The 23,876-nt window shown below is 48.4% G+C and overlaps 1 protein-coding gene across 1 annotated transcript in view; it reads right to left on the reverse strand.

Moving 5' to 3' along the window:
- Positions 1–17,414, reverse strand: part of FAT3 (FAT atypical cadherin 3) — a 522,893-nt gene extending 505,479 nt beyond the window's left edge. Inside the window, exon 1 of the mRNA XM_066587016.1 lies at positions 17,351–17,414. The gene's annotated coding sequence lies outside the window, so the exon portion shown is untranslated. The remainder of the gene's footprint in view (positions 1–17,350) is intronic.
- Between the last annotated feature and the right edge of the window lie 6,462 nt (positions 17,415–23,876).

A 23,876-nucleotide genomic window follows, 5' to 3' on the forward strand; every position in this document is an offset into this window, starting at 1 on the left:
ACTTAAAATAAAAAATAAATAAATCACAGAAAATTCTTAAGGTTGGGTTCACACAGGGCGGATTTGCTGCCGAAATTCCGTGCAGAATTTCGCCGCGGCTAATCCCGGGATTAGACAACCAAGTGGACAAGATTTCTCAGAAATCTCATCCAAACGGGACGGCAAATCTGCTGCGGCTAAGCCAGCAGAAGCCGCCGCTGCGGCGTGGATTTGCCGACCGCAGCATGTCTATTTTTTTTTTTTTCCGCTGCGGCTGCGCTCTCCTCTATGGGAGCGCCGGCCGCAGTAGAAGATCGAGCAGCTGGGCCGCTTAAAAGTCGCCGCGGTGGTTCTTCCGGTGGAAATGCCGCGTTTTTTCGTTGCGGCCAAACCGCGACATTTCCGTCGGGAATCCGCCCTGTGTGACCGTGGTCTAAAGGGGTTTGGCGGTCTGAGCCAGAAGTGTAACGGAAAGGCCTCACTCCCACTGATATCAATGGCAGCATTGCCTCCCATCACACTTCTGCACAGACCGTGCGCTGGAGGATCAGCAGGGACCCTGCGCTGCGGACCCCTGACCATAACTCCGGGGGTCGGTCATCAGTAGTAAATGCCTGAAATACCGCTTTAACCAAAATCCACACAATTACCACCCAAAAACATTACAAGAAAATGTAAAATACTGAATGATGCTCTTTGGATTAGCGCAAATCACATCAAATAAGTTAAAAACGCCTATTAAAAAGTGCAGAGGATGGAAACTTGTGCGCAAATGAATACATCCTCCGCCATAACCGCGCGACAAACAGAACATAATGATGTCGATTAACACCGCGAGACAGGAAATAATAAATATAAGGAAACCAGCAAAAAGAGGGAGAAAAAGTAAGCTGCAGCCGGCCCCGAACCCTGCCGGCGGCCATTGCTTTCATTTTTCATGAAGCATTAAAGTACAGAATGCGTAAGCGTTTGCGGACGGTCATCCCGCTCAGCCAGGGATGTGGTGCCGTTCTGCACGTCGCTCCACAGATCTGAGTGTTTTTTGTGCTTTTTCAGTTTTTTTTAAATGGTTTTACGCCTCGTTCATCCCCGTTGGATAAACACGGATGCCGCAGGTTTCTGACTTGGGACGCCAATCTACCAGAGGATTGGCGCTATTTAATGCGGATAATCCAGAAGCAAATTCCACGCATTGAGAAAGGAACATGTCAATCGCCGCCCCCTAAAAAAAAATTAGTCCCCAAAAATCCTGCCGCGCCGGCCGCGTATTGTATTTCTTGGCTCTTCGGCTACATGTACACACAGCGGCCCCGTTCACACGCAGACTCAGCGGGCTCACACGACCGCATGCGCAGAACCGTGAGTCATGCAGCCTTTACCGCTGTGGAGGCGGCGAAAGGCAGCAATATTGTACTCGCATCCCACGCACGCCGTCATACGCAGTCTTCCGGTTTTATGTTTAATTTTCCGGCGCTGTTGCTTGGCGATGGCGTGTGTATACGCCGCCAATGCACAATTGGGTGCTGTTGATTATGCGCCAATAGAGAACAATGGGCTAGTAATACACATGCAACATGCTGCTTTTCTTGCGCTCGCGTATTGCGCAATTCATACACGCAAATGTGAGCCAATCAGCGTAAGGCAATGCATTAGATTGCCCGTGAATTACAGCGTATCGCCCGTATGCTGTGGAATTTTAGTGTTGATTGTAATGAGGGAGTGAAATCCGTGTTTACATCAGCGCCAAGAGCCGAGATCCACATGTCACAGGCGCATCCTGGTGGGGATTTTTTTAAAAAGCGAGTTGACGCCAATACACTCTGTAAGGGACATGATATTACACTCATTGTGAAGAACAATCCCTCCCCAAGGAGGAGTATAACATCTCAAAGCAACCAATCACAGCACAGCTTTCATTTTACCTCAGCAATATAAGAACCCATAGTGACCAATCACAGCGTAGCTTTCATTTTACCTCAGCAATATAAGAACCCATAGTGACCAATCACAGCGTAGCTTTCATTTTACCTCAGCGGTGTAAGACCCCTTAGCAACCAATCACAGCGCAGCTTTCATTTTACCTCAACAGTATAAGAATGCATAGCAACCAATCGCAGCGCAGCTTTCATTTTACCTCAGCAGTGTAAGAAATGGCAACCAATCACAGCGCAGCTTTCATTTTAACTCAGCAGTGTGAGAACCCATAGCAACCAATCACAGCGCAGTTTTCATTTTACCTCAGCGGTGTAAGAACCCTTAGCAACCAATCACAGCGCAGCTTTCATTTCTTACACTGATAACAATGGAGGCCTAAATGAGGCGCTCAGCTCTGCTGCTCCATCTGTATGTTGTTAACTTAAATTGGCCTGAGAGGGGACATGACGCTCCTCAGGATGGCTGATGGTCCTCTCACACACGGACGCAGCAAAGCGCCGCAATTTTACTTTTCGTTTTTTGGCTGCAGCTCCCTGCGGCCAGCAGCGTATCTTAGTGCACCGCATTGTTGTGATGAGGTGCGCTAAACGCTGAAAAATAGAACAGACAGCGCTCGAAAATCGCGCTGTCCAGCGCCGCGACCGAACGCATGCCTGCCAGGCCCTATGAAAATCAATGGGAGTGTTATACCGCGATTACCGTGGCCGCATTATCATGGTAAAAAGCGCCTGTGAGAGGCGTTACTGTACGGCGCTGCGCAATATGTTGCCACTATTTACTTAATCTTATAACGAAGCTCCTTACGGAAAGGGGAAAAAAAAAAGACACTAATACCGCTTCACCAGCGTATTTGTGTGCGCAATCCGCAAAGATCTCAACACGTAGGTTTGTACACATTTCTGTATTTTGTGCGCACATTTTGGCCACGCGAAAAAAAGAAACTGCTGTATTTTTCTGCGTATTTGCGCACGAAAGGTCCCCATAGAAGTCGATGGGTGATGCGCAAATGTGCGTGCAATATGCTAGTCGATGCGCGACACGCTGGATAAACAACACGTCTGGAACTCATTAGACGCATTCGCCATTGCAGTCAGTGGATGTTTGCGTCCCGCTTGCAAATCACCAGTATGAAAAGTGTATTAAAATGCGTCGTTACACAACAAAGCCTCATCATAGCGCAAAAGTACTGCGCTAAGGCACGCGCAATTGCACATACACTCGTGTGAGGCCACCCAAAGGCCGCGCTGCGTAGTTTATGTGCTTGGGGGACGTGGCAGGTTTCCCTAAAATAAGCCACCTATGAGGATGGCGTCGAGCGTAGCCATTGTCACATGAGCTCCGCGTATTTTCAGAATGCACTATGCCATTTTCTGCACATCGCCGTATATTTTGCGGTTTGATCTGCGCATAAGGTGTGTACATTTGCACGCGCCAAGAAATCCCACCGCTGCTCCCGGCCACTAAAATGGCTAATTAGTCTAATGAGTTATTTTTCCTGCGCAATTACGCAGTGTTTCACGCATCTCCTAGCGCATTGCGTGCGCATTTGTGCATCCCCATTGACTTCTATGGGGACATTTGGTGCGCAGGAGAATAGAGCATGCTGGGTTTTTGCATGAACGAAATGCGCTTGTGACCAAACTCATTGAATCGGTGCGCTCTATTTGTTGCGTTTTGCGCGGACATTTTACACGGTCATATTCGCACGCATATTTGCGCGTGTGAAGCCGGCCTGAATCCTACACGGCGTTCTTTGAGGGGATGGACCCCCGGGGAAGGAGCTGGCAGGCGCTGCTGTCAAATTGCTAGCATGTGCTTTAATTGGCTGTAAATAAGAAAAAAACATCCCATTAACGAGAAAACCACACTGCTGCAGCCTCATAAAGGAATGCGTTAAAGGGCCAGCCGCGTCCGCGCCGCCGCCGTCAGGGGTCATTAATTAGGATTTTCAGACGGGACACCGCTTCCTTATCTTGAAAATGCCATGTAAGCAAAACGACACAAATAAGATGGAAGAGAGATTTCCGTGAAAAATGCGCATTATGGTAGCAAAAAAAAAAAAAATAGCATCAGACTAGCAAGTACATATTTAAGCCCCCGTAGGGAAAAATGGGTGATATTGCACCAAAATTAGGAGGTGCTGAAATTTTTCTTTCACATTGTTTCTTCTCACAGCGTTGCAGAAGAAAAATCGCAGGTGTAAGCGACGCGATTAAAGACAATACGCTCTTTTCCCGGGCGATTTCTTGCATATCGCAACACATAGAACTTGCCGGTGTAGATGCAGGCGGGACCACGCGGGGCGTATGTGTAGCGGCAGGTCCGCAGCGGGCGTTCTGCTGCAGAGTCGCTGGGTTTTGCTAGGAGAGGGTAAATCCCGCAGTGGAGACGGTGATAAAATTGACACGCCGCGGATTTTAATTCTGCGCAGATTTTGTGCCGGTTATTTCCACAGCCGGTGGGCGAAATTTTTAAATTCTCTTCCACTTTCCATGCGGAAAGTCCGCGGCAATTCCGCACTGCCTTACGTGTGTGCCCGGGGCAAGAGAAGTGCGCAGTAACAGAGAGCGCGAGGAATGCGCAATTTAAAGAGAATCGTGCGAAAATAGAGCGCGAGAAGCGTGCGATAGCCGAGCGCGAGAAGCGTGCGATAGCCGAGCGCGAGAAGCGTGCGATAGCCGAGCGCGAGAAGCGCGCGATAACAGAGCGCGAGAAGCGCGCGCTGTAACAGAGCGCGAGAAGCGCGCTGTAACAGAGCGCGAGAAGCGCGCTGTAACAGAGCGCGAGAAGCGCGCGCTGTAACAGAGCGCGAGAAGCGCGCGCTAACAGAGCGCGAGAAGCGCGCGCTAACAGAGCGCGAGAAGCGCGCGATAGCAGAGCGCGAGAGGCGCGCGATAGCAGAGCGCGAGAGGCGCGCGATAGCAGAGCGCGAGAGGCGCGCGATAGCAGAGCGCGAGAGGCGCGCGATAGCAGAGCGCGAGAGGCGCGCGATAGCAGAGCGCGAGAGGCGCGCGATAGCAGAGCGCGAGAAGCGCGCGATAGCAGAGCGCGAGAGGCGCGCGATAGCAGAACGCGAGAGGCGCGCGATAGCAGAACGCGAGAGGCGCGCGATAGCAGAACGCGAGAGGCGCGCGATAGCAGAACGCGAGAGGCGCGCGATAGCAGAGCGCGAGAGGCGCGCGATAGCAGAGCGCGAGAGGCGCGCGATAGCAGAGCGCGAGAGGCGCGCGATAGCAGAGCGCGAGAGGCGCGCGATAGCAGAACGCGAGAGGCGCGCGATAGCAGAACGCGAGAGGCGCGCGATAGCAGAACGCGAGAGGCGCGCGATAGCAGAACGCGAGAGGCGCGCGATAACAGAACGCGAGAGGCGCGCGATAGCAGAACGCGAGAGGCGCGCGATAACAGAACGCGAGAGGCGCGCGATAGCAGAACGCGAGAGGCGCGCGATAACAGAACGCGAGAGGCGCGCGATAGCAGAACGCGAGAGGCGCGCGATAACAGAACGCGAGAGGCGCGCGATAGCAGAACGCGAGAGGCGCGCGATAACAGAACGCGAGAGGCGCGCGATAACAGAACGCGAGAGGCGCGCGATAACAGAACGCGAGAGGCGCGCGATAACAGAACGCGAGAGGCGCGCGATAACAGAACGCGAGAGGCGCGCGATAACAGAGCGCGAGAAGAGAGCATGAGAAGCGCACAGTGAGACAGAGAGAAAGCGCGATGAGACAGTAGCTGATATGACATATTGTAGATGCTGTATGTAGATAATCTTCTAGATAGATATTAGGGTGTAATATCAGTGTGCACCCCCCATTACATAGCGGTCATGGCCAGCAGTATATTGCGGTCCCCCCATTACATAGCGGTCATGGCCAGCAGTATATTGCGGTCCCCCCATTGCATAGCGGTCATCGCCAGCAGTATATTGCGGTCCCCCCACCATATCCCCAGTATCAGTAACATGTGAGCAGTGCGATATTTAATGGAATGCTGCTGAGAGTATAGAGCCACATATTAAGCAGAAAAACGGAGACAAAAATAGTCTGAGCCCCCTCCTCGCCCCTCCCTGCAGGAGCGCTCTATAGTAGCTGCCATTTAAATCGAGCGTTGCAGCTGTATCGCGCTACTCTTCAGTCTGGGTGATTTTCAAAGAATCTCCCTCAAACGCGGTTTAATCTGCAGCCTACCGAGCTGTAAGGAATCCAGCCCCCCCCCCCACACACAGCATCACTCGCCATCAAACAGCCGGCCCATGTTTAATTTATAGAAGCCTACAATCTTACCACTTCAGCATTTTAGACTCTTCAAAATAAAAGTCAGCGCCGCCTGGTAATCGGTAGCATCTCAGGTTACCATGGAGACATAATCGTATTCCATGCTTTAGGAAGAATTTTTTTTTTTCTTTTTGCAATTTTTTTTTTCATAAGAGACGGGTCCGAGTGATTGGGAAATAATGAATTTCTACAAAAAGGCAAGAGAGGCGATGTAATAAATCCATTATCCAAACGCCCAACCCCCCCCCCCCCCTCGTTTTTAACTCAAAAAGAAAATAAATTAGGGGTAAGCAGATTTTCGCTTGTGTAGGTTCATATTACTGCTTGGGTTTGTGGTGTAGCTATAGGGGCGCAGGAGTAGCATGCACACGTAGGGTCTGGTGCCTGAGGGGGCTTCAAGGCTTCTCTGCCAAATAAGGATATAATAGTAGCTGTAGGGGGTGCAGAGGCAGCATTGGCACTTGGGCCCTGCTGCCTAAGGGGGCCCAAAACATGCTCTTCTGTCACATAAGGATACAACGGAAGCTGTAGGGGGTGGAGTAGCATGCACACTTAGGACCTGGTGCCTAAGGGGCCTCAAGGCTCTTCTGCTCCATAAGCATACAACAGTAGCTATAGGGCGTGCAGAGGCAGCATTGGCACTCAGGACCTGTTGCCTAGAGGGGGCCCAAAATATACTCTTCTGCCACATAAGGAGCTATAGGAGGTGTAGAAGTAGTGCTGGCACTTAGGGCCTGGTGCCTGAAGCCCCTCTGCCACATAAGAGAAGCAGTATTATAAATGGCACATAGTAGGTGCACAGATTTTGCATTGTGACCCAGAAGGATCGAGTCATCCCTCCTGCGGCGCAGATTTACAAACGTCAAATATTAATAATTCAAATAGCAGAATCCTAAAAAATAAAACTAAATAATAAATATTCATCAGCCTGGTAATACCGGCCCCGCCACTCACAGGGGCAAGAGAGTCGAAATTTTTCTCATTACCGATGCAGGAGCTCCGCTTGTCATTTGTACAAGGATTAGGCCGGGTTCACACACGGGGAAGAGTGTCAGAGAGGAGAAGCGCAAAATTACCACACCGAAGACAATTAAATATAGTAATCAGAAGGCAAAAAATATGTATTTTTTTTCTTTTTTGCAAAAGACATTTTTGAAAATCCTCCTCTATTTGTGGAAGCTACACGGTGACATTCCATAGTTTCAGTATATAAGACTCAGGCCATATTCAGACCGTTGCAGTGGGGTAGCTATAGGGGTTGTGGTTGCACCCCTAAACCAGTGGGGCCCAAGTGTGCTCCATGACAAAACACCAGCATGCATTGAATACACACCTACTCATGCTGCCATACAACAGGTTGCACAGCATGTATAGTCAGACGGCGGTGTGAGTAGGTGGATTCAGTGTGCGCCGGAGATACAGAGGCTGGAGGGATGCAGAGGGCAGATTGTGAGCATGTGGAGGCACAGAGCCGGGCACTGAGTAGTGCATTGGAGATAGCGGCAGGATGGGGAGAGTGTCCAGAGACAAGTCATGGCTGGAAGAAGTCTACATGGTGGTCTGCACCCAGATAAAGCAAAAAAAAAGGGCGAAGTATGTGATTGTAGTTGAAGAAAATGTCACCTCTGATCATTGGAGGTGACTGCACTATAATCACTATCACTGTGTAGATCTGATATATGACTATCGTATGGCAACTACATTATTTAGAGGTACCATATACTACCATACATAGAGCTGAGCCGCAAGGAGGGGTGGGGGTTGTGGTGAGCAAGCTGAACGTCTGTCTCAGTGGCCCGATTATACAGCTGTGTGAACGGGCCCTTACTTGTACGAGTAGAGAACTATCAAAAAGAAAGTCCATCATGTAAAAAGGGGTTGTCCCATGATTTTAAATTATCCCCCATCCCAAGCTTTGGATTTGGAGGGGTCCAATTGCTGAGACACCCCCCCCCCCCCCCCCCATCAACCACCAGACCTCAATCCAAAGGGATTTCTAGAGATAGCGCTGTATTCCACTTCTCTTCAGCAGTCCCATATAGATGAATGGAGTGGCATTATGCGTGCTCAGCCGCTCCGCTGATAGAGGTAGTACTTGGTCCCCCGTTCCTCTGATCGATGATGGTTCCAGTAGTCGGACCCCCACTGATAGTTTTCCTATCCTGTGGATAGGGGATAAGTTTAAATCTTGGTACAACTCTTAAGTGGATTGTCTCCTCAGGAACCCTTGGCGATCAGCTGCAGCTGTCCATATATTTACTCTGCAGCGACCACTACAGGGAAAATGTAATATTGCAACTGACAATAATGGCTGACCATATAATACAGAGCTTGGTTGGGTCCGCCACAGATCGCTTTGTAAACATCTGTCCACCATGGCTAAATTAGGGGTACTGAGAGGGGGACATCTTGTGAGCGATGTCTATATGCCTGAGACTGCCCGTCCACGGGCGTTTTTGCATTGCGTTATCCGCGGCGATAATCCGGCTGCGGGTAACGCAGGGCAAGCTTTCCATAGCGCAGCCCTGCTGTCCACGAGCCGAGAATCGCAGTGATTCTCCGCGGCAAGCCCATCTGTCGGATAGGCTCGGTGCTGAGAACCGTCAGCTGTCTCCTACTCCCCAGCGGCAGCTCCCGCGGAGGAGATCCGCCGCGGGATATCACTACGCCCTTGGACAGGCAGCCTTCGAAAAAATAGGACATGGTGACTTTATTCTATGGGTCGATACGATTACTACGATACCAAACTTTTATCATTTTTTTTGCAGCCATAACTTTTCTATTCTTCCAGCAACATGGTTGTGTGTGTGTGTGTGTGGGGGGGGGGGGGGGGGGGGGAGATGGGTTGCATCTTGCAGGACATCCTGTAGTTTCTATTGGTGACATTTTGGAGTAGTTATGACTTTTGCATCGCTTTTCATCAAGTTTTTTCTCGGATACAGAGTGAAGGAAAAAAGCGCATTTCTGGCATTGAGTATTTTTTTTCTGACGACGTTCGCCATGCGGGGTAAATAGGTCAGAATTTTACGGATGCAGCGATACCAAATTTGTTTTTGTTAATTATAAATAAGGGAAAAGGTTTTTTTTTTACTTTTAATATCTTTTGTTTTTTCTAATAATTAATAAAACGTTTTTTTAAACTCATTTTTACGTCATTTTTTAAATTTCCATAGGGGACTTGAAGTGATCATTTGATCGCTCATAGAGTATAATACCATAGTCACAAGCATGACTTGATAAGCAATCAGCATTGGCAAACCTGCGGGCCTACAGAAGACCCCAGGTTGCCATAGGAACCAAAAGTCACCTCGCAATCTCATTGCAAGGGGGGTGGCATTCAGGACCCCCGAGTACCGATCAGGGTCTTTAAATGCCACTTCTTCCTGACACAGGAGCTCACTCCTAAGGAAAGCTCTGATACACAAAGGTTAGGACTTAAAGGGGTATTCCATAGATTTAAAGGGGCTGTCCAGTTGTAAACTATTGATGGCCTATGCTTAGGCATCAATGATCAATAGTAGATCAGTGGGGCTGGTCCAGGACCCTCGCCATCAATACTTTACAACTGGAAAACCCCCTTAACATTGCCCCACAACCTCTCAGTCCTCCCTGGTTGCTGCTAACCAGAACATGTGACTGCTGCAGCCAATCACTGGCTATAGAAGGGGCACTGCTGCGGCTAGTGATTGGCTATAGCAGTCACATGTCCTGGTCAGCACCAACCAGGAAGGACAGAGTGGTTGTGAAGTAATTTATGTCTTTGTATACCCCCTATCATGATATATACCACACCGCAGCACATGTAGTATGTACCGGCCCATAACACGGACTGGAAGGGACACCGAGTGCCGGCATACAGGGTCCAATGATGTGCGCATCGGACTAGGAGACAGACCAAACCCCCGTTGGTCGGACATAATTCACAAGTTCTTAGCCTCTGAATGCTGAGAAGCATGTATCCAGTCACTGACAGCAAGCAGAGATCTTGAAAATGGTCAGAAATTAAATTACAAAATATACTACAAAGTGGATCAGATTCTTCTTTATACAGCTGTTAATCCTCTATTTTAAACCTTTAAATATTGTCATTTGAAAGATGCCCATACGTGGGTAATGCACTGGGCACTAAGCATGGCCACCCTATCTTCTCCCCCTTCTGCCCCTCAGTTAAGCAATGCCTCCACCTACTGCCTGGATATTCCATCTGGCTGATGTAATGGGAGGGAACCCCTATCTGCCTCCCGATTCTTGGCCTCTGCCACTGATATCAGCCACTATGGCATTTCTTAAGAGAAGAAATAACACTATGATATCCAGTATTTAAAGGACCTCCACCAGCTACATGAACTCTTCAACCCCTCCACATAGACAAGCTGCACCTTGACAGCTCTAAGAACTGTCATCTCAAACCCCAGGAATGCCAAATCTGCCCTGAGCTGCCTTGACCGGCCACAACCCCAGAGAAGTCCTAAGGGCATCGTGTCAATCAGAAACGGCATTCATATCATAACTGCCTAAGGAAGAACCTGCACTCAGATATGGATGGAGACTTGGAGTATATGGCGGAATCACTTGGGTGCAGTACGGCATGGTATTATGTTATTATATCACTTCGTGTGGCGCGCCATAAGACGCTATAACTTATATACCTGTAGTATATGGTTACTCTTTTAAGTAGCGCACACAGTATATATATTGGGCAACGGATATGTCATCACGTATATTTGCATTGTGTGATAATATTATTTATCTACTGTAGGGCATGGTATGAATATTTGAGCAATATATAGACCTAGGGGTGAGCACTTCAATCCTGCCAGCACACTGCCCCCTGCTGGTGTAATAGTCTGGGGCTGGCCATTGCATACAACAGTCGGTCCCCCCTAGTAGTGGTACGGGGGACAATGGCAGCTCAGCAATATGTTCAGGACATCCTGCAGCCACATGTGTTCCTCTCATGGCGGCTTCCAGCAGGATAATGCTCGGCCGCACACATAAGGGGGTCACAGGAAGCCCCCACAACATTGGCACACTTCTGTGGCTGCCCGGTGACCAGATTTATCACCAATAGAGCATGTATGGAAGCCATCTGGGATGCCAACTTCGACAGCCTACGAGTAAGCACAATATAGAGGCTCTGTTAAAGCAAATGTGGACCACAGAATACCATATGGAACCTGTATGCCTCCATGCCCGCCTGTATCACACCTTACATCCAAGCCAGAGGCGGTACAACAGGTTAACAGTATCTCCACGCCCACTCATACTACATCTTGTATCCAAGCTAGAGGCACCTCAACAGGGTACTAGAGCCTCCAGGCCTGCCCGTATCACATCTTGTATCCAAGTTAGAGATGGTATAAAAGTGTACTAGAGCCTCCATACCCACTCGTATCACAATGTATCCAAGCCAGAGACGATACAACAGGGTACAAGAGCCTCCATGCCTGCCTGTATCACATCTTGTATACAAGCTAGAGGCGGTACAACAGGGTACTAGAGCCTCCATGCCCACCCATATCACATCTTGTATGCTAGCTAGAGGCGGTACAACAGGGTACTACAACCTCCTTGCCTGCCCGTATCACATCTTGTGTCCAAGCTAGAGGCGTTACAACAGGGTACTAGAACCTCCTTGCCTGCCCATATCACATCTTGCATCAAAGCTAGAGGCGGTACAACAGGGTACTAGAGCCTACATGCCCACCGGTATCACATCTTGTATCCAAGTTAGGGGTGGTACAAAAGGTACTAGAGCCTCCATGCCTGCCTGTATCACATCTTGCATCCAAGCTAGAGGCGGTACAACAGGGTACTAGAGCCTCCTTGCCTGCCCGTATCACATCTTGCATCCAAGCTAGAGGCGATACAGCAGGGTACTAGGCGGTACAAAATGGTACTAGAGGCTCCATGCCCACCTGTATCACATCTTGTACCCAAGCTAGAGGTGGTACAACAGGGTACTAGAGTCTTCATGTCCACCTGTATCACATCTTGTATCCAAGCTAGAGGTGGTACAACAGGGTACTAGTTGGTGCTCCCCCCAACATTGCCATCACTTTAATCAGCTGATTGACGGGAATCTTGAGCGGCTGACTTCCGCAAACCAAATCCTGAAGCTAGCCCATCACTAGTCTTGGACAACCCCTTTAGGCCGGATTAACACGGCCTGAATTGCGCAGCATATTGGGTGCAGAATAAGTAGTGAATAGAATGTGTTCATTCGCATGTCGGTGTTTTGCTTGCATGTTTCGGTCGCGCAAAAAAAATACATGACTGGCTCTATCTTGTGTGCAAGAGTCCGTTCTAATCAACGGGCTCACACAAATGTGCTGCGAATAAGCAGGAAACCGGCGCAGCGCACATAGGCACAGTATCAATGAGATTACCCGCCTATATCTATATATATATATCTGTGTGTAAAAACATGCGGCGCATGTTTAATGAACCCCCAGTGGCTAAAATACGCCGGCGTAAGCACATTTTGGCCGCACAAATACTTAACATATTTGCGCAGCAGAATTGCGCTTGCGCCGGTGTGAATCCGGCCTTCTGCGATCTTCACAATTAACCTCCATGCAAGTAATACCTGTGTACCACGAGCGTATGCGCATTTACGGACTGTCCATTGCACTTTTGCGTTCGCACTGGCATATTTTATTGCACTAGTCGCACACACAAGTCCTGCGCAATTGTGTACGCAAGAAAACACGCAGCGACTGAAATGGCTAATTAGTTTAATGAGCTCAAGATGTGTTTTTTCCCTGCGCAACAAACTTGAGCATACTGCGCCGCCAAACACGCGCTTGTGAACGAACCCAATTTCAAATCAATGCTTTCTATTTTCTGCGTATCAAGCGTGCAAAACATTCGCGTGCCTCACGGGAATATTTTGCTATGGCGTCCCCACGTGCCTCGGTTGAACCCTTAGTGTCCGCCGTATTCGCCATCTGCTGCCCGTATAGGTGATGCTGGCACCAGAGGCTGCTTTATATCTCACAAACCCCCAACGGCGATGAAGCAGAGCCGAGCTCCGCGCCGCCGTGTCCCAGCGAGGGAGAATGCGTCCTGTTACCAGATCTCTCTTCACATTCTCCTCTCTGAATTACACCCGTAACCGTAGAAACTGCCTGTGAAAAGAGCGAGAGAAGAAGTTGTTTTTCTTGGCAGCATCCGAGAAAACGATTAGCGGGCACAAAGGCTTTAGTTTAAATTTCGAAAAAAAAAAAAAAAAAAGTGCATTTTCACGGGACGACGTAACGGATTCCCGCGGAGGATTCGTGCTTTCTCCTATGCGCTTGGCAGCGGCGAGAGAAAACAGACAGAACTTCACAGCGAGCTCTGTTATTGTCACACATTCCATAAGGACGGCTCCTCGGCTCCTTTACAAGGAGCGCTTCGCTTACGATCCGATGGGAAATCAAAGGCGCGGCGAATGAATGGGAGATGCAACGTCGCCGTGTAACGACACCAGGCGAAAACAAGAATCTCGAGTCAATGGGAACACTATAAAAAAAAGTTTATGCCCCCCCCCCCCCTCCTCCATCCTAATTAAAGAGGCAACTGTTACAAACCGGACAGCGAAGCGTTGTTAGCGCGACGGTTAGGCCGCGGCAGACAACCATCTCACCCCCTCCTGGAGGCTGGCACATTGCAGGGGCATTGAGGCACATGGGGCAAGCTTCCAAAGTCATCTCCTAATCCTCTTGAATTTCTGTCAACTGTCAGCGTTACATGGGCGAAGCGCGGAATTAAATTAAGTCCCACGGCAGCGCACACAGCGGCGGGTTTTTGCTTCACGTTGCATTAAAAAAAGACCGTAGTGATGAATTAACTCTTCATCTACCATGCAACGGCATCAAAAGCTATTCTACAAGCCCACCTTCTAGATATCAGCATCTCTGGTCATAATCTGGCTTGCAGCATAGCCCATTGTCAGGTACCTGATTTGTGAATGTAATGCAAGGAGAGCAGTAAAGACTGACACATACACAATGCAAAATAAGGCTATGTTCATACATGGGGGATTTAGCTGCAGCGGAAATTCTGCGTCGCAATCTGTACCATTCGATAGGAAATTTACCCGTCATTTGAAGCCGTGGAATCCGCGCCGATAATTGACACTTAAAATCTGCAACGTGTGTCAATTTCCGCACGGAAAATCGCTGCTACTGTAGAGGCTGCGGATATTTTGCGCAGAGGCTTCGCATGTGAAATTTGCTCCGGATGAATATAGCCCAAGTATAAGCCATCATACCAGCCGATTTACAAGACATCAGTAGGGCGCTTTCACACATAGAATTAGCCGCGGGACGCATCTGCGGTAAATTCTACGCCAAAGTCTATGCGGCTCCATATGCCTTTTGATGCAGAAATGAAAATGGCTCAAGTCTACCTTCACCTCTACCATGAGACTTGCAGGTTTCGCAGCAGTGGATTAAGGTGTGGATCTGGGCGACTCCGGCGGGCTACAGCGATTCCAGCCCCGTAATAACGCTCATGAACACTATAATGCTGCTATAGATGGTCATTCTCAGGGCGTCCTCCCACAGCAACACTCTCCTATCTATAAACGACCGATAACTCCGTTCATCCTGATCTTCCTGATGCACGAATATAATCCAAGAAGAACAGTAGAGACTGACACATGCAGAAGTGGTGTATAACAATGTATTCAAGGCACAACCACCAGGAGCGCTGTTATAGCTGTCATGGATTTCAGCACTACTGGTCCACAATTTCATGCACTGCACACCTCCTCCTTAAAGGGGTAGTACCATAATTTCAAGTTATCCACTATCCACAGAAGATGGATAGATGAGAGTCTCACTGAGATCTCAAGAACGGGATTCCCATGCCCCGCTCTGCCTATCACTGTTGGGATCGCTTCTCCCCTGGCAATGACATCAGCATGACGGAGCGTTGGCACGTGCGGTCAGCGCTCCATACGTTTAAATGGGGCTAACGGAAATCTCAGCAGGCCCATAGAAAGTGAATGAAGCGTCAGTGTACTTACGCAACCAGCGCTTCACTTAGGTCGGATTCACACAGGCGCAAAGTTGGCGTTCGCAAAACATAGTGAATTTGAATGTTTGTTCCCGTGGCGCATCTGGCCTTCACATGTCAATTGTGCAAAAAACCCCGCAGCACGCTGTTTCCCTGCGCATTTGTGCACCAAGAGTCCCCATAGAAGTCAATAGGGATGTGCAAATGCGCATAAGCGAGCGGATGCGTGATACGCTGCGTAATCGTGCAGGAAAAACAACAAATCCGGAACTCATTAGACTAATTAGTCATTTCAATTGGGCCATTTTTTCCCCAGCGCAAATGAACACGCCTTACGCACGGAAACCGGTAACATACGCTGATGCGCACGCAAAAAAGCATTGTTCATTCCAGAAAAACGCTATGCTCATGCGTGTGCAAGTACGCATACGTATGTGTGACGCCGGCCTTAGTCTCCTCCTCACCGTGGGGGGTGCAGTAACCTGTTCTCGATATCAGTGGGGCTCTCTGTTATGAGACCCCCATCATCAGCAATGTACCCCTGTCCTGTAGATAGAGAATGACCTGAAATTCTGGCACAACCCCTTTAAGGACTACAGCACTGTTTATCCTGATCCACCTGATTCATGAATATAATCTAAGTCTGGCAGTAGAGACTGACACATAAACAGCCACAAGAGGTGTAACAATGCAAACAAATAGTCTATATCATTCAAAACCTGTATACTGACACTCAGGGCATGAATACTGATTTCAGCATTCCTAGCAATGATCATTTTATGTCTTTGTCTTTCTACATCTATGCAGGACCTAGAGCTACTTTTTCTCTTTCATGGCTAATTTATATAGCTTTTCACAGCCTATAAGTCTCCACAAGTAGAAATAGTACCCCAGTCTGAGTTCCTGGTGCATGAATATAATCCAAGAACTGCAGTAGAGACTGACACAAACACAGGTCAACATGAGAAATTATATATCTGATATGCAGATCTAAGCCCCAGGTAATATTGGGATTCCCTACATGTAGGATAGTCATTCCATGCCATTAGGTAGGTGTATATATATATTTATTGATCGTGAATAAAATATAACATTTGATCCCCTCTTTAGGACCCTGCACGAGAAGGAGGGGGCCCCTGGGCATGAGGTGCCAACGACCTAACGGGCGCACCTAATGAATCCAGTGCTCTGCATGCAGATTTGCGCCTACCCAGGCGGCACAAGGCAGAAGAAAAGAAGTCATGAGTTCACTAAATCTCAATGCCCTCTGTGAATTAACAATCCTGATGTGTAATGCGGCCACCGACAGCGATCAGTCACCCACCAGACCGAGGAAACTTTCCGATGGCACGGGGGGCCGGCTACATAGAGCTGACTTTGCAATGAAAATGCAATTTCTACTGGACAGTTAATGCTCCAGGCACAATAAAATACAGCGCTCACTCCAGACATCATTACCAGTCCGGGCATTGTAATGGGATTTAACCCCTACGGCACCGCTGCCCGCTGTAAAACCTCACGTTCCGACAAAAAACGAATGATTCCGCTGTTTAACGGATTCAGCAGCAGAAGCCGGGAATTTGTTTGCTTTGCAGCCGTCATCTGTCATGCCATGCGACCATGTGTGTTATATAGGCAGCCATGTGGAGCTACTGCAAGCCATGGGCATGCAAATACCAGGCTTCCATGACATCATACGGCTGCTGGGCACCTATGCCACATTGTATCACATCCTAGAATGACAACTGTGTATATTATATATGGATACAATGTATACAAGCATGCCTAGCTATGGCATTGCTCCCTATGCACCTGCCTATATATATATATATATATATATATATATATATATATATATATATATATATATATATATATATAGCAAGGCATAGCAGAGCCGTACGTATCATCTGTTAATTATATGCAGTCCTATGTAATAAAAAGCACCAAGTGCAAACGACAAATCCAGCTCTGCTATGCCAATATAGACTTTGTAGCATTGCATTGGATGGGGATTAGATCTGACCCCCTTTACTCCCTTCTCCTTAGACCCCACAGCCACAAACTTTCAAGCTACAGTTAAGGTAGCGGCAACTTCTACAGCAAAGAAGACACAATAGACAAAGCATAAAAGGGACAATGACAATGGCACTAACCCTTGCAGGCGGTGCAGATGTGCTGCGGGCTCCGGAATCATATCCATTTGGAATAGGAAAGGCAGGGATTAGTCTAGTAGTAGCATGCTCCGCTCACACACATCCAGCCCTGTGCTGTGGCTGCTGCTATGGACTGGGAACCTGATCCTATCTATCCCTGCCTCTCTGCTAGCAGAGAATTCCCAGCCCACTAATCACAGCGCAGCCTACTGGGGAACCCTGCCTGCCTGCCTGGTTTTGTCTTGAACGCTCTTCCTCCGCTCTTCTGCCACTTCTGCCTGCACCATCTTACACTTTTATTCATTCTTGTTACTGTGGAGCTGGTGGCATGAGGGCATCAGAGTATCAGCGGGCAGGATACTGGGTTAATATAATGCAGCCAAAATGAGGATTTTTAGTAGTTAGTAATATAATCCCTTAAACGGCTTTCACACCTGCGTTAGGGTCAGTTCGGCGTATCCTCATTTTTGGAGGAGAGAAACTGATATGAAGCTGATGATCCATTTTTTTTCCCCATTGACTTCAATGAGGTTTCAAAAAAAAGGAAAGGCTTCTGTTGGCTTCCATTCCATCAGATTTCTGGGTTTTTTTATTTGGCGCAGTCTGCAGCGTTATTTCTTCTGTCCAAAAAAAAACTGAAACCTGATAGAATGGGAGCAAACCTCGTTGAATCCCACTAAGAAACAAAAACGGATCTGTTTTTTTCTGTTTTATATCAGTTTCTTTTCTCCAAAAACAGAGAAGAGAGACCCTAACACAGGTGTGATGCTTAGGCCTCATGTCCACGGGCAAAATAAGAATTAAAATCCACAGCGGATCACCCGCACACGGATCCGCACCCCATAGGGATGCATTGACCACCCGCGGGTAGATAAATACCCGCGGATCGTCAACAAAAGTGATTTAAAAAAATGTGGAGCATGAAAAAATCTGGACCATGCTCCATTTTCGCGCGGGTCTCCCACGCGGACGGCTCCTGCGGGCTTCTATTGAAGCCTATGGAAGCCGTCCGGATCCGCGGGAGACCAAAATCAGAATATACTCACCTGCTCTGGATCTTCCCTTCTTCTCGGCTTCATCTTCTCTCCGTCACGGCTGGATCTTTTTTCTTCGGGCCGGCGCATGGGCCGTGCACATCCGCCGGACCGAAGAAAGAAGATCCAGCCGTGACGAAGAGAAGATGAAGCCGCGATGAAAGGAAGATCCGGAGCGTGCGAGAGGTGAGTTAATTCTTATTTTCAGTCCTCATGTCCGCAGGGCAGGAGGGACCCGCTACGGATTCTCCATGGAGAATCCGTAGCGGGCCTGATTTTCCCCGTGGACATGAGGCCTTAAGGGCTTCGACAGACGAGCGCACGCGCAAATATGCTGCGGTGCGGAATGTATTTGTACATGAACCAGTCAAAAGTCTTTTTTTCTTATCAATCAAACTTTGTGCTACGGATGAAAAAAAAAGGCCGGACCTGAGCTGTCTCACACATATAAAAACTACATGCGAGAAAGATAGGGCAACGGCCTGAGACTTCTCATAGGAATATGGCGCGAGAAATACGCCTGTGAAACGAAAACCATTGAAATCAATGGCTTCGCTTCGTCACGTTTTACAGGCATGAAAATCACACCTGCAAAACGTTCAAAAACCATGGTCATCTGTTGAAGCCCTAATTATGACCTTTTTGGGGGTCCTCCTCCACCCCTCCCACTGTGATGACAACATGCAGGGAGTGCTGGTCAAACATGCCCGGTCAGCGCTCCACTTGTTTCATTGGAGCTGCTGGTAATACCTGAGTGTGTGCCGCTCAGGTACCTCCATAGTCCCACTGAAAGTGAGTGGAGCGCTAGTGTGCCTGTGTGACCGGCGCTCCATGCAGTCTCCTCCCCACTGCAGGAGGTGCAATATTCCCACAGTGGGGAGGACGGAGGGCATGGATCTTGAGATCGGAGCAGATTTCAGCAGTGAGACCTCCATAGACCAGCAAGTTATTCCCTATCCCGTTGATAGAGGACAACTTGTCATTTTGGTCCAACCCCTTTAAGGGGATGTACAGTATAAAGTTTGCATGTTTTTAGCTTGTTTTATGTCTTATTCACACGGTTGAGGTTAACATCTGAAGTCCGTTGGAGTTTGCAACTGACAGATGTTGGACGCATTCAAGTGAGTGCAGCCATTCACACATGCAATTATTTTCATGGACCAATGGTCCTTGTTGAAGGGCGCCTCCAGCGAAAACTTATTTTGCCATGCCTGTCGCCCTCAATTGCCTGTCTGGGGTCTGTTCTGTGTATTGCAGTCACTTCTATGCAGTGCAGTCCCCTGTCTGCTACTTATCAGCCACCGTCTTGATGGTGAGATTTTTTTGGTGTAACTGTCCCATTCATCCTAAGAAGCATCAGCATAGCATCAGGCCAGGCTCACACGAACGGGGCGGATTCCGCGTGCAGGAGGCCCGGAGCAGATACTGTCTGTGAGCCTGGCCAGTGACCCTGCGTACCCCACTAAACTGATGACCGCGGAGGCTCGTAGGCGGTCATGCGCAGTAAGGTTTTTTTCCATTTGCTTGCATTTCCAGCGTCGTTGCTTAGGCGGTACCCACAGCACATATGCAATGTTAATTGTGCATGGGCTGCGGGTCGGATGCCTCCATTGACTTCAATGGAAGCTGTCCAGGTGGATTCCACGGCGAAACAGAGCATGCTGCGGTTTTTTAAGTCCGCACGTTAGCAGTTGTGGAATGTTTCGTCCCGGGTGAAAGGTCCCTTATAGTAACGTTATCTATAAGAGCGGCTCCGTGTAAGCGACTGTACTGTTCTGTCCAACTCACATGCTGGAACACGGCTCAAACAGAAACTGGAGCTCGGAACTTTGGTCTCCATGTTTCTTGTGACAGACTATGGAGCCATCCAGGACTCCATCTGAGCGCCATTTCTAGACGGACCCTGAAACGCTGTCTGAATGGAGCCTATGTATGTCCTTTCCCCTTTAAATCCTCCATCTTTCCATAACCATGAATACTTTTCTGCTACAGTTGTATGAAGCCGCTTGCAGTCGTGGAGGTCATCCGCCTTCATAGAGTTGTCTGCTTGTATTTATTTGTGTGACTCACTGTTACGTAATTTCTTCTTCTCGGAGAAGAGCCGCAGACGCAACGCTCTGAAGTGACAGAGACGACCTCGCCTCTGATGTACGTGAAGTGCACAGTACCCCCACAGGTAACGGATGCTACATTGGTCTGTATGCATGTGGAGGTCATAAAGGGCCAAATTATTATATCGGGGCCCATCCTCATACACCAGAATGTTTGTCTAGGATTCTCCCAAAACAGCAGAGATCCAAAATCATCATGGACTCCAATTTTTTACGGTACAAGTTCAAAACTTTAACATGACATGCTAGCAAAATCCTCAACAGGCCGCAATTCACATCACAACCACTGGGTGTGCACAATAGGCACATATAGGATAGATATCTTCCTACTGAGTATCACAAAATCATGTTTTATTTTTCCAGAGCTAGATATCTTGCACCTGGGGTTGCCACCCGGCCGGTAACTAAGTCCTGGGGAGCGACCCCACATTATTACGTTTTTCACCCAATCCCTCTCTATAGCTTCCATTTGTCTGCTGCTGTAATCAGAGGCTGTAATACCAGCTTGATAGATTGATGGATATTACATCATATTCCAGGGCAGATCGAACCATTGCATGTTCTTGTCCCCATTGCATGTTCTTGGAGGCTCAAAAATAGTAATAATTAGAGATGAGCGAACGTGTCCGTTACGGACACATCCGCACCCGGACACCGGCTTTGCCGAACACTGCAGTGTTCGCGCGTAAAGGTCCGGGTGCCGCCGGGGGGCGGGGAGATGCGCGGCGGCGCGGGCGGCAGTAGCGGGGAACAGGGGGGAGCCCTCTCTCTCTCCCTCTCCCCCCCACTCCCCGCCGCACCCCCCCGCGCTGCCACGGCGGCCCCCGAACTTTTTCGCCCGAACACTGAAGTGTTCGCAAAGTTCGGTGTTCGGGCGAAAAAGGGGCGGGGCCGAACGTGTTCGCTCATCTCTAGTAATAATCTTTAAAAAAAAACAACTTTTTGCCATATTTTTTATAAGAAAATCTAAATTAAAAAACGTCCATAAAAATTCTATCTATCAAAGGAACGCACTATATACCCTAAAAAATGCAAAATGCTAGAATTGGACTTTTTTGGTCACCCCATCTTCAAGAGAAAATGTAATAAAATGCAATCAAAATGATACCAATAGAAACTATACTAACTCCTGCAAAAAAAATCTTATCTTTCTGCATGATCACGGACTGTTTTTAATGGGGCCAACGACAGCAGTGCCAGCCTCATTGAAGGCAATAGGATAACTCCGTAACCCTCTGCCGCGGCTGTGACATCCGCAGCGGGGGCACTTCTTTCCTGTAGGCTGTATTCCTGCGAATCACAGCCCGATATCGCCCTCGCCTGTGTGAAGGAGACCTAAGGGGTAAAGGAAACATTCTATACTAAAGTCAAAGATTTCCATTGTATGTTGCAGACATGTAGAAGCTGATGTGATATGTATCGTGGCCACAGGCCTCCTATGTCGCTGGGTTATTATACTCATGATCTCTGACTTTTCATCACTATGTGCAATGACCTGTTAACCCTTCCTTATGTAAAGGACCGTGCTGTAGGATACAAGGGTGCTTTCACACAGTGCGGAATTATTCTGCAAGACACCATTAAGACGCATAAAGTTCTGCACCAAAACCCACATCTATACATGCGGCCTGCAGAGCAGAAATCTGCAGCAGCTGCGTCTTCCGCTGTGAGAGAGGGCGCTATGTTGATGGTGACTATTTCTTCTGTTAAAGCAATTGTTCTGTTTCGATATACTAGTAATTATTAGGAAATTATAGTACCAGTGTTCCTGGTAGTGCAATGCGACACTTACTAATATAATGTAGTGAAAGGTACCAAACCAGCAGCCGTGTGCTTACAGGACTTGTGATGATGTCACCGTCACGTGATGTCACCGTCTCTGAGCTCCGCCCCTGATCACATGACAGTAATGTCATCACAGGTCCTAAACCAGCAGAGCCGGACAGCAGCTCACATGAAATCCCTCATTCAGTGCACAAGGATGAAGGACCTGTGATGATGTCACCATCATGAGATCAGGGGCGGAGCTCAGAGGCTCAATGAATGATTATACGACGGTGACATCATCACATGTGACTCACACACCCACTCACGGACAGGTGGTCATTAGTATTTTGACTAGTAATTATTAGGAAATTATAGTACCAGTGTTTCTGGTGGCACGATATGCCACACAGCTCTGCTACATGCATATCACACACACAGCTCTACTATCGCACATCACACACACACACAGCTCTTCTACATCTATGTCATACACACACACGCGCTGCTGCATGCACGTTACACACACACAGCTCTTCTACATGTATGTCACACACACACAGCTCTGGTACATGCATGTGATGTGATCAGGGGGGGAGCTCAGAGCCCCCGTGACTGATCCCATGATGGTGGCATCTTCACATGTAACTTGCACAGTCACTCACTTACAGACAGGTGGTCATTAGTATTTCGTAACAACTGAGGCTGTGGGGTTTTGTAGGGGATGCCAGTAGTCTGCCAGTAATCTGCATAGAGATGAAGCACCTGTGATGATGTCACTGTCATGTGATCAGGGGCAGAGCTAAGTGCCTTTGTGACTTATCACATGACATAACTCACATAGTCACTCACTCACAGACAGGTGGTCGTTAGTATGTTGTTTATTTAAGTTTGTGCCCCCTGAGAGTTGGTGCGGGCAACCTGTGCCTGACAAACAGGAAGGCAGATAAGACTGGGGGCACATACCCTAACCGTGTCCCTCCCTTACTTACTTATAACAAAAAATCATAATACTTCTTGCTGTTTAAATGTGGGGTAGGCCACAGCTTTATTAAAAAACATTTAAAACATATTAACTCTTTTAAAACTTTTCAAAAAACTATAAACCCTTCCCATGCTATGATCCATCCCAATTTATTGAATCCGTAAAAACCACAATGGGCGTTCGTAAGCCCCGATCTTCTTCGGGCTTGCTAACCTTCCCCGACCTACACTGCAGCTAGCATGGAAAGCTTTCCGCCTCTAACCCAGCTGTGACGACTTCCGAAAACAGCTCAATACTTCCATATGTCCACATAACCGAAACCTTGCTAGTAACCCTCAGTCTTCCACGTGGTGCTCCCTTGCTGCCGTCCTCTCTCTTCCTTCTTCCTATCTTCTGACTCTCCTCCCACTTCCTCTCCTAACTCCACCCATTCCCCACTATGCTCACTCCCACTTAACCCTTTTGTCCCTGCCCCCTAGGCCCTCACAACTACATTATGCATTTTGCTGCATGCAATGTTGGCAAGCCTAACTTGCACTACACTAGCTTCTTAACTCTATCTAGTCTACCAATGTGACCGGATCACTAATCCTCCTATGGGCCAGCGGTCACCTAATCTGTTGCTATCCCTA

This window comes from Eleutherodactylus coqui, chromosome 1 (assembly GCF_035609145.1).
Source record: "Eleutherodactylus coqui strain aEleCoq1 chromosome 1, aEleCoq1.hap1, whole genome shotgun sequence".
NCBI lineage: Eukaryota > Metazoa > Chordata > Amphibia > Anura > Eleutherodactylidae > Eleutherodactylus > Eleutherodactylus coqui.